The following is a 14,990-nucleotide window of genomic DNA, read 5'->3' on the forward strand; positions in this document are numbered from 1 at the left end:
AGTGATAGTGGAGACAGAGAGATGTGGACAAATTCAAGATAAATTTTAGAGATAAAACCAATAGTACTCCATAATAAGTACTATTGAGTGTGGAGGAGGTGAAGGAAAGGGATGATTCTCAGCTTTTTTTTTTTTGGCCACGCCCTGCAGCTTGGAGGATTTTGAACCCACGCACTCAGCAGTGAAAGCACAAGTCCTAACCACTGGACCACCAGGGAATTCCTGATTCTCGGCTTTCTGAGTAGCTGGTTATTGTGTTGTAGGGAAAATGGGGCACAAGAGGACGGTCATGTCCCAGGTCTCTGGTGAGTCCCTGGGACCGGCTGCCAAGTGAGGGTCCTTGGCTTCGTGTAGGAAAGAATACAAGAGCAAGCCATAGCAAAGTGAAAGCAGGTCTATTTAGAGAGTGTGGGCCATCTCAGAAGACAAGAGCGACCTGAAGTGTGGGGGGTGGTTAGTTTTTATGGGCTGGGTAATTTCATAGGCTAACAAGTGGGAGGAATATTCTAACTATCTTGGAGAAGGGGTGGGGATTTCCAGGAGTTAGGGTACCACCCACTTTTTGGCCTTTTATGGTTGGCCTCATAACTGTCGTGGCACCACTGGATGTGTCATTTAACATATGCTGATGTATTACAATGAGAATGCAGTGAGGCTCAAGGTCCACTGGAAGTCAAATCTTCCACCATCTTGAGCCTAGTTAGTTCTAACCAGTTTATATCATATCCTCAATGGCTATGTCATTCCTTTAAAAGTTGTGTTCTGCCCCCCTTCTGTCCTGTCTCAGTTGTACTGAGATAGGGAAAGGAAGCAGGAAGAACAGACTTGGGGGAAATATCAAGATTTCTGTTTTAGACACAGTCAATTTGAGCTGCCTGTGAGATATTCAAGTGCAGATGATAAGGGGGCAATTGGGTCTACAAGCTCAGAGAATGTCAACATTTAGAAGCCAGCAAAGGAGAATGAGAAGAAATAGACATGTTTCAAGAAGGAGGAATTGGTTGACAGTGTCAGATGCCACTGGGAGACAAGTAGTATGAGAAAAGGAAAGTATCTGTCAGATTTGACAACACAAAGTCTTTCATGACTTTGACAAGAGCAGGTTTCACGGAGCGGTACAAAACTAGACTGGAGTTGGTTGAAGAGTGAAAGGGAGGTGAAGTGGAGAAATCAGTGTGTAATGCATGTCTTGGGAAGTTTTGCTGTGAAAGAAACAGAGAACTATGCATAGCAGGAAGAGCTTGTGGAATTCAAGGCGGACTCTTAAAATGGTAGATGATAGAGCATGTGCATGCACTGATGGGAATAGCCCAAAAGAGGAGAAACTGGTGATGCAAGAGAGATGGGAGTGACTGAAAGAGTGAAGTCCTTGAGTGGGTGGGAGGGGTCTAAAGCAGAGGTAGAGGGACTGGTCTTTGACTTGAGGAGGGACAGTTTCTCCATGTGACAAGACAGAAGAGGAAGTTGTATATCCAGAGGATTGTAGATCTGGTGGTGAGATAAGGAAATTCCCATTTGAATACATCTATCTTCTTAATGAAGGGTGATGTGAGGCCATCAGCTAAAGGTGAGGACAGAGGCTGGGATGTGGGAGGTTTGGGAGGAGAGGATAAAGTATGAAATAGTTCTGAGAGTGGGGAAGTGAGCAGAGCAGGATTGCTATGCTATTAATGCCCATTTGAGGTCCACAACCAATAATTTAGGACTTCCCTGGTGGCACAGTTGTTAAGAATCCGCCTGCTAATGCAGGGGACACAGGTTCGAGCCCTGCTCTGGGAAGATCCCACTTGCCACAGAAGATCCCACATGCCACGGAGCAACTAAGCCCGTGCACCACAACTACTGAGCCTGTGCTCTAGAGTCCATGAGCCACAACTACTGAGCCCATGCACCACAACTACTGAAGCCCACGTGCCTAGAGCCTGTGCTCTGCAACAAGAGAAGCCACTGCAATGAGAAGCCCATGCACAGCAACAAAGAGTAGCCCCCGCTCTCCGCAACTAAGAAAGCCCGCACACAGCAAGGAAGACCCAACACAGCCAAAAATAAATAAATTAAAATAAATAAATTTTAAAAAACCACAATAATTTAGAGTGAAATCAATTGACTTGTTGTGTGGTTTTTGGTTTTCTCTAATAACATTCAGCTGCTCTGATACAGATGCAGAGTAGGTGGGGCATTGTGACTAACCTGGGTTATGTTTGGCCAAGTCAGTATAAAGATGGGATAGGGGAGCTGTATTAGTTTTCTTCACTGCATAACAAATTACCACAAACTTAGAGGCTTAAAACAACATGCATTTATCATCTCACAGTTTCTATGTGTCAGGAGTCTGGGAACAAATTAGCTGGGTCTTCTCCTTCAGGGTCTCCTTAGGCTCCAGTACAGATGTCAACTGGAGCTGCAGTCCCATCAGAGGCTTGACTAGGTAAAATATCCACTTCCATGCTCCCTCAGGTTGTTGGAAGAATTCATCTCCTTGAAGCTGTAGGACTGAAGTCTTCATTTTCTTTTTCTTTTTTTTTTGTTTTTTTTGTTGTTGTTCTTTTTTTATTTCTTTTTAATTTTTTTCTATTTTTTTCTGTTTTTAATTTCTCTTTTCCTTTTTTTGTTTTTTGTTTGTTCTATTTTTATTATTTTTTGTTTGTTTTTTGGCTTTTGAGGTCCTCATTTTCTTGCTAGCTTTCAGGCAGGGATGGCTCTCTCAGCTGCTAGAAGCCAAGTTCCTCGCCATTTGGTCCTTTCCATTGGCCCTCTCACAACATGACAGCTTACTCCTGCAAAGCTAGCAAGAGAGAGTCTCTCTAACTCCAGTCTGATAAGATGGAGTCTTAGGGGAGTGACATCCTATCACTTTTGTCATACTCTATTGGCTAGAAGCAAGTCACAGGTTCTGCTCAAAGGGAAGGAATTGCACACGGCATGAACACCAGGTGGTGGGGATTACTAGGAGTCACTTTAGGGTCTGTCAGCCACAAGGGCTAGAATAGTAAGGATGTTTGCAAGGGAGTGATTATAATGATGGATAATGAAACCTAAGCTGAGTGTATTCGTTTTCTATTGCTACAGAACATATTGCCACAAACTTAGCAACTTAAAACAACACATGTTTATTATCTCACAGTTTCCATGTGTTAGAAGTCCAGACACAGCTTATCGGGATTCTTTGTTCAGGGTCTCACAAGTTGCACTCAAGATATTGGCCAAGGCCATGGTCTCATATGAGGCCACGTATTATTTCATATTCTCTTCCAAGCTCACATGGTTGTTGTTAGAATTTAGTTTTTTTGTGGTTGTAAAACGGAGGACCTCAGATCCTTGGGTCTGCCTGAAATTACCTGCCATGCAGCCCTCTCAACAGGAAGTTCACAGCCTAGCAACTTATCTCTTCAAGGCCAGCAGCTGAGTTCCTTGCATGGTAACAAGATGGAGCCATAATATACATACAGATAGATAGATAGATAGATAGATAGATAGATATTCTCCCATCACATTTGCCATACTCTATTGGTTAGAAGCAAGTCACAAGTCCTGCTCATACTTTAGGGAGGGGATTATATAGGGCAAAATAGCAGGGGGTAGAGATCATGGGGGTCATCTCAAAATTCTGTCTATCACACTAGTTAAGGAAGTAAGCGAGGACATGAGAAGAGTGAGGGGCAGTGAAAAGGTGATGGAGTGAAAGAATCAGAGGTTGAAATGAGATTGAAGAATTCTTATGCAGGGCAGGTACAAGAGTAAATCAGCTAGAGGACCAGGAAATGATGATTAGAGTGGTATGTTTGAAAATGAGATTTGGGGAGGAGTTTCCTTTTTTACTGAGGACAAGGGCTAGGCTGTGACCATGGAAGTATGAGGCTGAGGTGGCTGAAGGACAAGGTTAGAAATGAGGAGGTCAGAACACTGAGAGGCCAGGATGGTGGATGGGTCATCTACACCTAAGACCTAGCCTGCCATAAGAGCCTTATAAACTGAGCCCTGTCCCACAAATGGAGCCCTCAAACTGAGATCCTAGAGTCCCACAGATTCCATGCCCCTCAGATAAAGCCCCCAGATTATACTGAGAAGCTCACATAGGCCTGAGTAAATTCCCAGGGAGAGGCAATGCCCTTTGTTTGTCCTTTTCCCTATGTAAAAGCTCCTGCCCTGAGTACCCGCCTAGGTTTCACGCAATGTTTTATCTGTTTCCCTCCACCTCTGTCAAGCTAACAGCCTCTCATCCTATGCTGTCTCATCCTTATCCAGCCACCCCTACTCACCCCCTCTGCACACCTGCTCCAGGGAGATGCAGCAGATAAGGCTGCTACTAGCCCATACAGTGCTGTTCTCTGAATAGAGTGAAAAAGACACTCCCCTGGGTGGACAAATTAGAAACATGAGCCCCTTCTTCCAGATAGGCACAGGTTTACAAAGGGGCAGTAGGCTTGTTGAGTGGATCACAGGCTAGATTTCAGCTCAGCCCCAATCCTCTGGACTGGGCACCTTTGTACAATGCATAAAATGCACAACAATATACAGCAGCCAAGGCAGCATGTGTAGGGGAAATGACCAGTGTAAGGTCAACCTCAGCTCTGCCACCTCCTAGCTAGGCAACCTAGGGCCAGCCACCTCCATTGTCTGAGCATGTTTCCTTGTTGGACAAATGGGACACAATCATACCTATTTTACAGGGTTGTTGTGAGGATTAAAGGAGCTAATTTATTCAAATCATCTGATGAGGAGTCCTGGAGAGGGCTGTGGGACCTGGGCCCTGCCCTAGGGAGCACTCAGTTTAATAGTGTATATGACCCCTTGTGGGCAGGGACCACCTCTGTTCATATAGTCTAACACTCATTCCTCCACTGTACTTCCTTTTCTGCAAATGGTCTGTTCATATCCCTTGCTTATTCTTCTACTGGAATGTCAGGGTTTTGTACCCAGTGATGCAAAGAAAGAAGACATGATTGGTGCTTATTCATTCACTCTAGGAATGGTATCTGGGGGAAACTGTTAATAATTTTTTTGCTATTATCAGGTTCCCTTGGTAGCTGAATGGCTTCTGTCTATCTAGCCTTCCTTTCAATCCAGTGAGTTCTCCCCCAGCCTTGAAATAATTCCCTTTTTGCTTAAGGTAGCCAGGGCCACTTTCTGTTACTTGCAAGCAAAGACTTCTGATCAAAACTCACAGTTATAAGAGAGGAGATGAGGTTGGGCTGGACTTCTGCCAACCTTACAAGAATGATTTTGAGAGGAAACCCTTACATATATCATTCTGAATACTAATGAATGAAGTCTTACAGATTCAAGTTTTGCTCACTATGAGTGAACTCTAATAAATTACTATGTGATATGGGATAATAAGCCTGTTATAAACAAAAGTTCAAGTGGATGTAATACCTCATATTATTTGCTCTCAGAAAATTTCTGGAGCCTTGGAAACAGAGTCATTTGGGCAAAATGTTGGGCAGGCAGGAACCACTGATTGTGAAAACAGCGTGGAGAAGCAAAACTCATCCGTTTTTTTGCTTCATCCACTATGGAATCTGCTCCATTCCAAATATGGCCCTAGATGGAAATCCCATAAGAGTGTTCCATTACTTGCCTGGGAGAAACCAGAGCTGAACAGTTCCTGGAATTCCCAGCTGCTGGGCCTCATCCACAATAATGCTTATGTCCTCAGACATTCATTCCATCTCTGGGAACCAGGGCTTTCATATGAGGGCTTTACTCAAAGATTAACCCTCACAGAGATGTTAAGTCTGGTTTTATTTTTATTTTTAAGGAGGAACTTTCTGAATTGTTCTTATCAGCTGGTAACAATCTCTCAGGTACACACTGAGAAACTCATATTTTGTCTTGCAGCTTTGTACCTGAGTTGTGAGAACAGTGAGTTTGGGATATCAAGCTCAGATCACCCCTTAACCATGTCTCCTTCCCACCACATAGCCTTCAATAAGCTATAGCATTTGTAATGCCAATTCCTTCAAACATGGCCTTCCAGCAACTTGATGAACCAGAACAATTATTAATGGAGATTTTTGACGTCGATGCAAAGAATCACAGTGATGTGCAGACCTTTTTTCTTTATCAAAGCAGGAAAACTAGATGAACAGTCAAGCATCTCTGCACATAGTTCCCCAAAGTTTTCCTCCAGTTGTTACTGGACAAAGAAACTTTCTACTACTTTGATGATGCCCAAGAGCCTTAATAGTCTCCCAAAGGGGTTCACAAAATAGAATGTCTTTGATGACATCAGCAGCACATAAAGGCTGAAAACTAGGTGCTGGCTGTACAGAGAGACAATGGTACTTTGACCCAGTTACATGCTGGAGGGAAATTGCTCTCTCTCTCCCTCCCTTCCTCGCTCTCCTCCTTCCTTCCTCTGGCTGCAAATATCAGAAATAAATTCTGTCACCTTGAATATGAAATATAATTTACTGTAAGGATATAGGGAGCTTGTAGAAACGGAAGGAAAGGCTGAAGATTCAGGTCAGAGGGGACAGGATCTGGATCCAGTCTAGCAACTCTAGACTGATGATCTTTCAAGGTTGCTCCATCTGGATGAAGCTATTCCACCCAGTTCTGGATGAAAGTACTGTTTGCTCACTCCACTCCCTTTCTACTCAAAAGGTGGTCTGTGGGCCAACAGCACTGGCATCATCTGGGGTTTTTTTAGAAATTCAGGATTTCAGGCCCCACTGACTCAGAATCTGCATTGTAACAAGGCTCTCAGGTGACTCATATGCACGCTAGAGTTCAGAGAAGCGCTGACCTCTTCAAGATCCAGCTGGTCTGGTTCGGGTCCCGTGCCACTCCCTTGACTAGAGGAAAGCATGATACTGTGGTTGACAGTCCTGCCAGACTATATCCAATAGAAGAGTAATCATTCAAATCTCCCAAATCAGGGTGCTGTTACCAAAGGAGTGGGGAATGAATGCTGGGTGGCTAAGAACCAATTAAATATCCATTTCACCCTTGTTCTTTGGGAGGGTGAGGTTTGGAAGGTGTTTTCTCCTAGGAAGGGTTAACAAAACTTTGTGTATTCATTAGATCTGGGCCCTCCTTGGAGGCAATGAAGTTATTTTGCCCAAGAAAGGGAATTTCAGGGGCTTAAAAAAGAAAGCCTCTCAGCTCCAGGGATTAATCCCTAGAGAATGGAAAGTAGGAGGGTCTGTGATGGGAAGTCCCGCGGCAGCTCCAGCAGGAGGTAAGCGCCCGGAGGGGCGGGGGCAAAGTTGCCACGAGTGCGGGGCGGCTGGGGGTCCTACCTGACCCAGAAGACTCGCTCCACATCTGCCGGGATGTGGAGCGGGGGCGGCTGCCCAAATTCGGGACTAGGAACCGCGTCCCCTTGGCCCGGGCTGATGGAAGTATGGAGGCGGGGATGTGTCTGAAGGACTCGGGCGCTTTCCTGTCTCGGCTGCGGGCTCCCTTTCTGCCTTCCCGGCTGTGGGGCTGACTCCCCTGTGCAGCCCCAGAGAATCTCCTTGGAGTGGGGTCGCCTCCAAACCCCAGATTGCCGGAGCTCTCTGCAACCGCACCCGGGGCTGGGTGCCAGATAATTCTCACCCTTTCGGGGAGAGGACGAGAAGGGGGACAGCTGACCCGCCATGCAACTGAGGACTAGATTCAAACTGTGCGTCTGGGGGTCGTTACAGTGCCGCGCTCTCTCACTCTAGGACCCTTTGCTTCCTTTTGGTTCAGGCTGCCCCGAGGGACCGGGTCCCTGGACCGATCCCAGCCAAGTGTCTGGAAGCCGAACTTGCGTGTGGCTTTCGCCTGGAGGCCGGTGGAGGGGACTCCGGGGTCTCAGAACTTAGCGGGGGAGGGAGAGGAGATCTTAGGTCACAGGCGGGAACCTGAGCGAACTCCCCCCTTTTTTCTTAGTTCCCTGACCAGGGATCGAACTCCTGCCGCCTGCAGTGGAAGCGCAGACTCCTAACCACTGGACTGACAGGAAATTCCCCCAGAGATGGAGAGTCTTGAGTGACTATTTGTCCGATGAAACAAAATGAAATAGAGAGCATCTCTTAGTGATTAGTATATTCCTGTCTCTGACCCTCCCTGCATCTCCGTTAAGGTTGTTGGTTATGAACAACATAAATCAACTCTGTGCTTGTAGAATCTATACATGACTGGAGGACCAGGTTGAGAACAGGGCAGGGAATAAGAGAGCTGTAGGAGGGCTCTGGGGAGTGAACAACTTCATCCTCTTCCCTCCATCCTTGTATTCTTTGCTCATAATTCAAAAAGAGCATGTAGCTGACTAAGCTTAGGTTATAGGCTCACTTCCCTCAACACACTAGGGAGCAAAGAGGTAATATATAGCCTATTCAGGTTTTCACAGTGGGTTTTACCATCCCACCAAGATTACATACAATGAGTATATCAATTAATTAATTAAGATGCAAGTAACTTCAAACCCTACTCGACTGGGTTAAAAAACAAAAAAGTGTATTATTTCACAAAAAAGGAAGTCCTCAGGTAGGGAGGCTTCTGGGTTGGTTACTTCAGTACCTCTAGCACCCAGTCCTTCCTACCTTGCCATTCTGTGAAACTCAGTTCATTGACTTTGTTTTTTTGTTTTGTTTTGTTTTTTATGCTTTCTTTAAAAATTGGGGTACAGCTGTTTTACAATGTTGTGTTAGTTTCTACTGTACAGCGAAGTGAATCAGCCATATGTATACATATATCCCCTCTTTTTTGGATTTCCTTCAGTGCATTGACTTTGTTCTTAGGCAACCTTGCCTTGCTGGCTGCTGAGTCTCAGCATCACTTCCAGACAGGACAATATCAAAAGACAAGCCAAGGAATGGTTGCTTCTTTGTGTGTTTCCTTTTCAGGTCAAGAAAACCTTTTTCACAGTTCTACCCCACAGCAGACCTCCTTTTCTGTTTCATGAGTAAGGACAGTGACACAGTCTCCTTCTTTAACCAATTGCTGGAAAAAGGAATGGGACCCCTTATGATTGGCTTCAGCCAATAGTTCTCAAACTTCTTGGCCTGAGGACATCTTTATACTCTTAAAAATTATTGAGGATCTCAAAGAGCTTTGGTTTATATGAGTGATAGCTGCCAGTTTATATAATATTAGAAATTAAGACTGAGAAATTTTAAAAACATGATTGTAAGACAGAACAACAAAATATACTAACTTCTTGTGTGTTTCCATGTAGATGCAAGGAAAACTTTGTGATTTAAAAGTAATAATATATTGAAATGATAATATGGTTACAGAGATTATAGCAGGTACCACTGAAGATAGTTAATAACAGCACATTGAGATTAAACTAAGTTAATCTGTAAAAACACATATATTTATATGCTAAACCTTAGAAAATTCTAAAAAATACAAGAATACACAAACACATTCTGTTAACTGTCAGGGTGATGACATCATGATGTCATGTAATCTCTGGAAAACTCCATCGTATACCTGTGAAATAATGAGGGTGAAAAAGGAAAATAACATCACAAAAAGAGTTTTGATCTTGTAGTCTGAAGGGGTCTTGGGGATCCCCTGAGAATCTTAGACCACACTTTGAGAACCACTGGCTCAAATCAATCAGGACTTTAGTCCTGAATCATATAGGAGAAGAGTGGGCCCTGGAACCAAGGCAGGGCTCTGACAGCCTGGAAGAAGGGGGCAACTGACAGGTCCTGTTACAATGGGTCAGAGAGAATTCTTCACAGACAACAAAGGAAGGGGGAGAAGTGGGTCTAGGCAACCATAAATCAACAAGCAATATCCCCAAATCTCTCTCCCCTGGACAGGACTAGCCACGCTCTTCCAATTCTGCATCTCTCCTTTTTAAGGCTGGGCACACTTGTTTGTGGAACCGTTCTTTCTTCAGATGTGGTCATAGCCCTGATTAATATGTGTAGGCATTTGGCCGCCTCCCATTATATATTGATTTCATTAGATCATTGTTTCCTAAACAGCAGCCACTGGAGAACCACCTCAGAAAGTTCGCCAAGACCAAGTACCATCTTGTCTATTATTTATTTAATCTTCATCTTTAAATCAACTCAATTTATCTCAAAAAGAACATTTTATTCACTATCCACTCCATTGATTGAAAGGCTCTTTAAGCTTCTCCAAGGAGTCACAGGAAAAATGATCCACCAGACTATTGATCCTTCATTAGAATTACATTTGCTTGTGGATTAAATTGGTTTTAAAAGCCTTTTCTGTTTTCATTGTCTTATCAGATGCTGTGGTCCAGGCAAACCTAGTGTTTAAACAGTGTGGTTTCTTAGAGGAGTTTTCTTTCCTAGAAAGTCAAACCTAGCTCTTAGGGCATCATTGATTGCATCTGGAGCAAGCCAAAAGAGGAAGTTTTAAATTCCTCATTTGTTTCATTTTTTCCCTCCAAAATGAATGGCAAAAAAAGGGGACTACAAGTGTAACAACACCCCTTTTTTCCTGCTACCCTTTCCCCTCTGCCCCTCCCGAGGGTCAGCCTTATTCAGGTCTGGGAGGTGAGAGGCCCCAGTGGCTCAGAACAGCTGCAGTAGCTCCAGACTCTCAGACATTACTCATCCTTAAACCTGGGAGGAGGGAGGAAGGGTAGGGTGGGAGTCGGGCAGACACAAGAGACAGAGAGAGCTGGGGTAAGTGGTGAAGGGGGCATGGAGACCATTGAAGGGAAGGAGAAGAGTGAGACAGAAAAACAGAAAAGCAGAATTTGAATCACAGAAAAGAGAAAGGGGCAACACAGAGGGAGGCCAGGAAGCAGAAAATTTCTCAGAAAGACAAAGGGAAAGAAAGACAGAAATACAGGAAGACCAGAAAGCATAAAGAAAAGTGGTGGACCGGCTCCTCTAAGCCCCTCTGGGGGAATTATCACCATTTTCTGGGTACCATTCCACTAAGCTTTCTTAGGGCAATCTCATTTCTGTCATGTTCACATTCAGGGTTTCAGTCTATCTGCTCCATTAACTTTTTCTTTGCAGGGAATATCATATCCATTGTAAAAATGAAGAAGCTAAGCCTCAGAAAGGAAAAGCGACTTGTCTAAGATCCCTCAGTGAGTCTGTGGAGGAACTAGGACTAGGACCAAGGTCTTCTGAATGCCTACTAAGTGCCAGGCCCAGTCTAGTTGCTTAGAACATATATTAGATCCTCACAACTACCTTGTAACATTAAATAGGGATTAATATCCTTATTTCTCACAATTTGCATAGATGCACAACTGCTCCTGGACTCCCTTGGGAGGGCAGCCTATTGGCTGTCATCCTTTGTGGGAGGCCAAAGCTTCCTGGGGACTATGGATTCTCTCCATGGGGAGAGAAACCTCCCCCGCCACCACTGCTTCCACCTCCCTTGTAACCAACCCCCACTTCTCCCTTGAGGGAATTGTTCAGGGCTGGAATGAGTCTGAGCCGACAGGTTTGGTGGACATTAGAGCTGCTCTTAGAGAAGCAATAACAGTCCATTCTTCTCAGCGCTAGGGCTGGACCCAGGACAAAGGACTTCCTCGGCATATGCCTTGTGCATTTTCCTCCCTCCACCCTGTTGCCACCTAGATCCAAGCCATCATCATCTCTCTTCTGGATTACTGCAACAGCCTCCACCAGTCTCTTTGATCAGGGCTATAGACAGTTGTGTGGTTTGTGCACTGCACAAGGATATCTGGCTAGGGGCCCAGTAGGGGCTGAAGTCCAGTTTGTATTCTGGTGCTAAGTCTTGCACCCGGGTGTGGGGCTGCATGTGCAGGAAGAGGCATCTTTCTCTTTAGATAAAGGCCCTTTTCTCCAAGCCAAGTGCCATGGGGCTATGTCCACCTGGAGGAGGCACTTTTTTTGAAGTCACACAATGATAGGCAAATAACACCTAAACAGCAACCTTGTTCTTGCTTCCATCCTTGCCTCCATCTCCATATCCTCGCAGCAGCCAAAAGGGTCCTGTGAAAACCTAAGTCAATGACATCCCTCCTCTGTTCAAAATCCTCCTATGGCTCTCACTTCACTCAGAGTGAAAACCAAAGTCCTTGTAGTAGCCTACAAGGCCCTGCATGATCTGGCTTCCCAATACCCCTATAATCTTAACTCTTACCTCTCTCCCCATCAACCACTCTATCCTAGCCACACTAGATGTCTTTCTGTTTCTTAAACATACCAAACCCATCTCATCTCAGGGTCTTTGTACTTGCTTTTCCCTCTGCCTGGAATTCTTTTCGTCCAGCTATCCATATCGTTGACTTCCCATCCTTCAGGTCTCAGTTCAAATGTCATATCCTTAAAGAGGCTTTCCCTGACGAGCTTATCTGACAAAGACCTCTCCACTCCAACCCCAGGTCCCACTTGATTACATTTTCCTGTTTTATTTTCTTTATATAACTTTTACTATCTGAACTTACCTTGTTTATTTATGATTTGCTTATGAGAGCCAAGCCCATGTCTGCCTTGTACTTCATTGTATCGCCAGCATTTAGAGCAGTGCTGGCCCATGCTGAAGCAGATGCTGAAGAAATTTTTGTTGCATAAATTAATTTATGACTTTTCTCTGATAACCAGAAGTACACCATAGGTAGAGGGTCTCGTATAATATACTCACCCTCACGGGGGAACAAAACTGATATCTAGGGAACCCTCAGTTCTATAAGTCCCACATTAGTATGCAGAGCACAAGTTTCTTTGATTATTGATCCTGAAGAGTAGGAAGAAAAAAAGATTTGTGACATCATTGGAATTGCAGCTAACACTCTCATTTCCTAAGTTTCCTGCATCATTGCATCATTCACTCAGGATTCAAAGTCCTAAAAGAGAGCCAAATTTGGGTCAAATGCCCACACAGTGTCTATAACAGAGGGGAGGTAAAAAAAAGGATCTGGTCCCATTGGCTTTTGTAATAGGAGCCAGCAGTGGGAAGCAGGTGTTGGGAATTCCCCTCCTGCCTAGACTACACACAGTGGAAAGTATGAAACTGGATAGCCCAAAAAACAACAACTGTGAGGTTTTTAGGCAATGAAGTAGGAGCCTCAGTCTGAAACAATCTCTTAACAATTGCCAGGAAGAAGTGGAACAGAGGTCGTGAAGTCCTTAAAGGACTACCTGGTATGGTCATCTTGGGAGGAAATGCAAAGCCAAAGCCAGAGCAAGTGTCAAAACTGGTTAAGGAAGCAAGAGGCCTACAGAGTCCTCCAGCCACCAAGTTGAAGATGGATCTCTTCTGGGGAATTTTTCTTTTCTTTAAAAATTTTCAATTTTTAAAATCCTTTAAAATTGTTTTAAATTCTGGCTCTCTGGGTCCCAGAGTTGGATTGATTTACTCAATCATTTTGGCAGATAAGACCCTAGGATGACCCCCAAAGAATCCCACTTCCTGATGTCCGTGCATGCGTGCAGACAGAACTTGTATCTTGCTTCTAACCAATAGGACATGGCAAAGGGGATGGGTTGTCACTCTTGTGTTGACATTACGTTATACATGACCCCATCTTAGAAGACTGGAGTCAGAGAGACTGCCCTTGCTGGGTCTGAAGAAGCCCAGCACCTGTAGTGCAGACTGGCGAGACTCTGAAGCACAGAACCCAGCTTATCTGTGCCAAGACTCTCGATACACAGCAATTGGGAGATGATAATAAATGTGTGTGTTGTTTTAAGCTACTAAATTTGTGGTAGTTTGTTACACAGCAATAGAAAAGTAATGCAATCATACTCCTTAGTGGTATCATCAATCCAAACATGGTACCACATGGAATTAATAATAGCACCTTCGAGGTTGGCCGCTGGGAGCGTGGGGCGAGCGTGGACCGCGGCGCGGCGGTGCGATTCTTTTCCCGGCCCTTCTCCCCGCCCCAGGCGAGGGCACCGTGTGGCGGCGGCGGCGGGGCCAGCGAGGCCGGAGGCGGCGGCTGTGCCCGGGCATGGTGGTCTGGGGCAACGCGGAAGGTTGTGACAGAAATAAAGTTTACAGAAGTCGTGTTCCTGCGATAAGAAATAAAGATGTGACCTTCCAGTTGTGTAAAGCTCTTAAATGCTGTGTAAGTGCGTCGGGTGCGCTAAGGACCCTGGAGCTAAATGGGCTAGTTCTGAGAGAGAGAGACTTAACTATGTTAACAAGCTGCCAAGCAGTAACAGCTGTCTTTGTACTGAATCCCGGAAGTGTCTCTGTATCCTGGAAGTATTGCAATGATCGTCTTCACACCTGCGAAATATTCCTGCACCGTGTACGCCAATGATTATGGCTCCGCTCTCGGGCCTCACCTGGGAGCTACTGCATGTGAGGATCAAATTGATACACATTAGGGCATCCTCAGCGGTCTTTGGCAAAGGCCTATAGATTACCTCGCTATCCAATTTGTTAACTGGACAGCAGAGCCTGAGTGGAAAGAACAATGCGCTCGTCAGTTGGGAGAAGCTCCTCCAGGTATCAACAGATACAAGCAAGGCAATCTCACTGTGCAGGTTGATTAGAACTGGGTTTGTATTTTGGACAATAAACTCTACTTACGATAGTCTCCCAGTCATTAAGTATCTCTGCTGTAAGAGAAAACTGGGGCTATTAACTTCTCCAGATAGAACCCGAGGGAAAAGTGATCATTTCTTTTCTAAGCAGAAGGGAAGGTTCTGCTCAATAAAGATCAATTAAACATCTCTGTTAAAAGACTGCTTGGAGCTGGTGCCAAAGGAAATTCCACTGTATTAACCCGTGCTCCCTCCAACCCTCCCCACCTCTGTAGCTTGCGCTGGGGAAAATTGTAAGAGGACGCTGGCTATTGTAAGCTTTATAAGGTGACAGTAGCTCTCACATCCGTGGCTGAATGATCTTTGATGTTGAGTGACTTTTCCTGCATTTAGCAGGGGTATTCCCAGAGGATGGCAGGCAAATCAAACGCTCCTCTGAATTCAGCTGCTAGCATCAATCATCCTCATGAGGGAGTAAAAAAAAGAATATAACAATAGGTACCGGGAAAAATGATATGGTGGTCTGAGCTAGTAATTCCCAGGATGCAGGAAGAGTTTTGGGGGCCCTAGAAAATCCACTGCATAAAGAAAACCCGCCAC

General features: G+C 44.9%; 1 long non-coding RNA gene across 1 annotated transcript; it reads left to right on the forward strand.

The window, feature by feature from the left end:
- The first annotated feature begins 13,707 nt into the window (after positions 1-13,707).
- Positions 13,708-14,579, forward strand: LOC103003838 (uncharacterized). Its single transcript, XR_009006583.1, has 2 exons — positions 13,708-13,874; positions 14,047-14,579. It is a non-coding gene; the product is annotated as an uncharacterized LOC103003838 (long non-coding RNA).
- Positions 14,580-14,990: the final 411 nt, after the last annotated feature.

The sequence above is a fragment of the Balaenoptera acutorostrata genome, chromosome X (assembly GCF_949987535.1).
Source record: "Balaenoptera acutorostrata chromosome X, mBalAcu1.1, whole genome shotgun sequence".
Lineage (NCBI taxonomy): Eukaryota > Metazoa > Chordata > Mammalia > Artiodactyla > Balaenopteridae > Balaenoptera > Balaenoptera acutorostrata.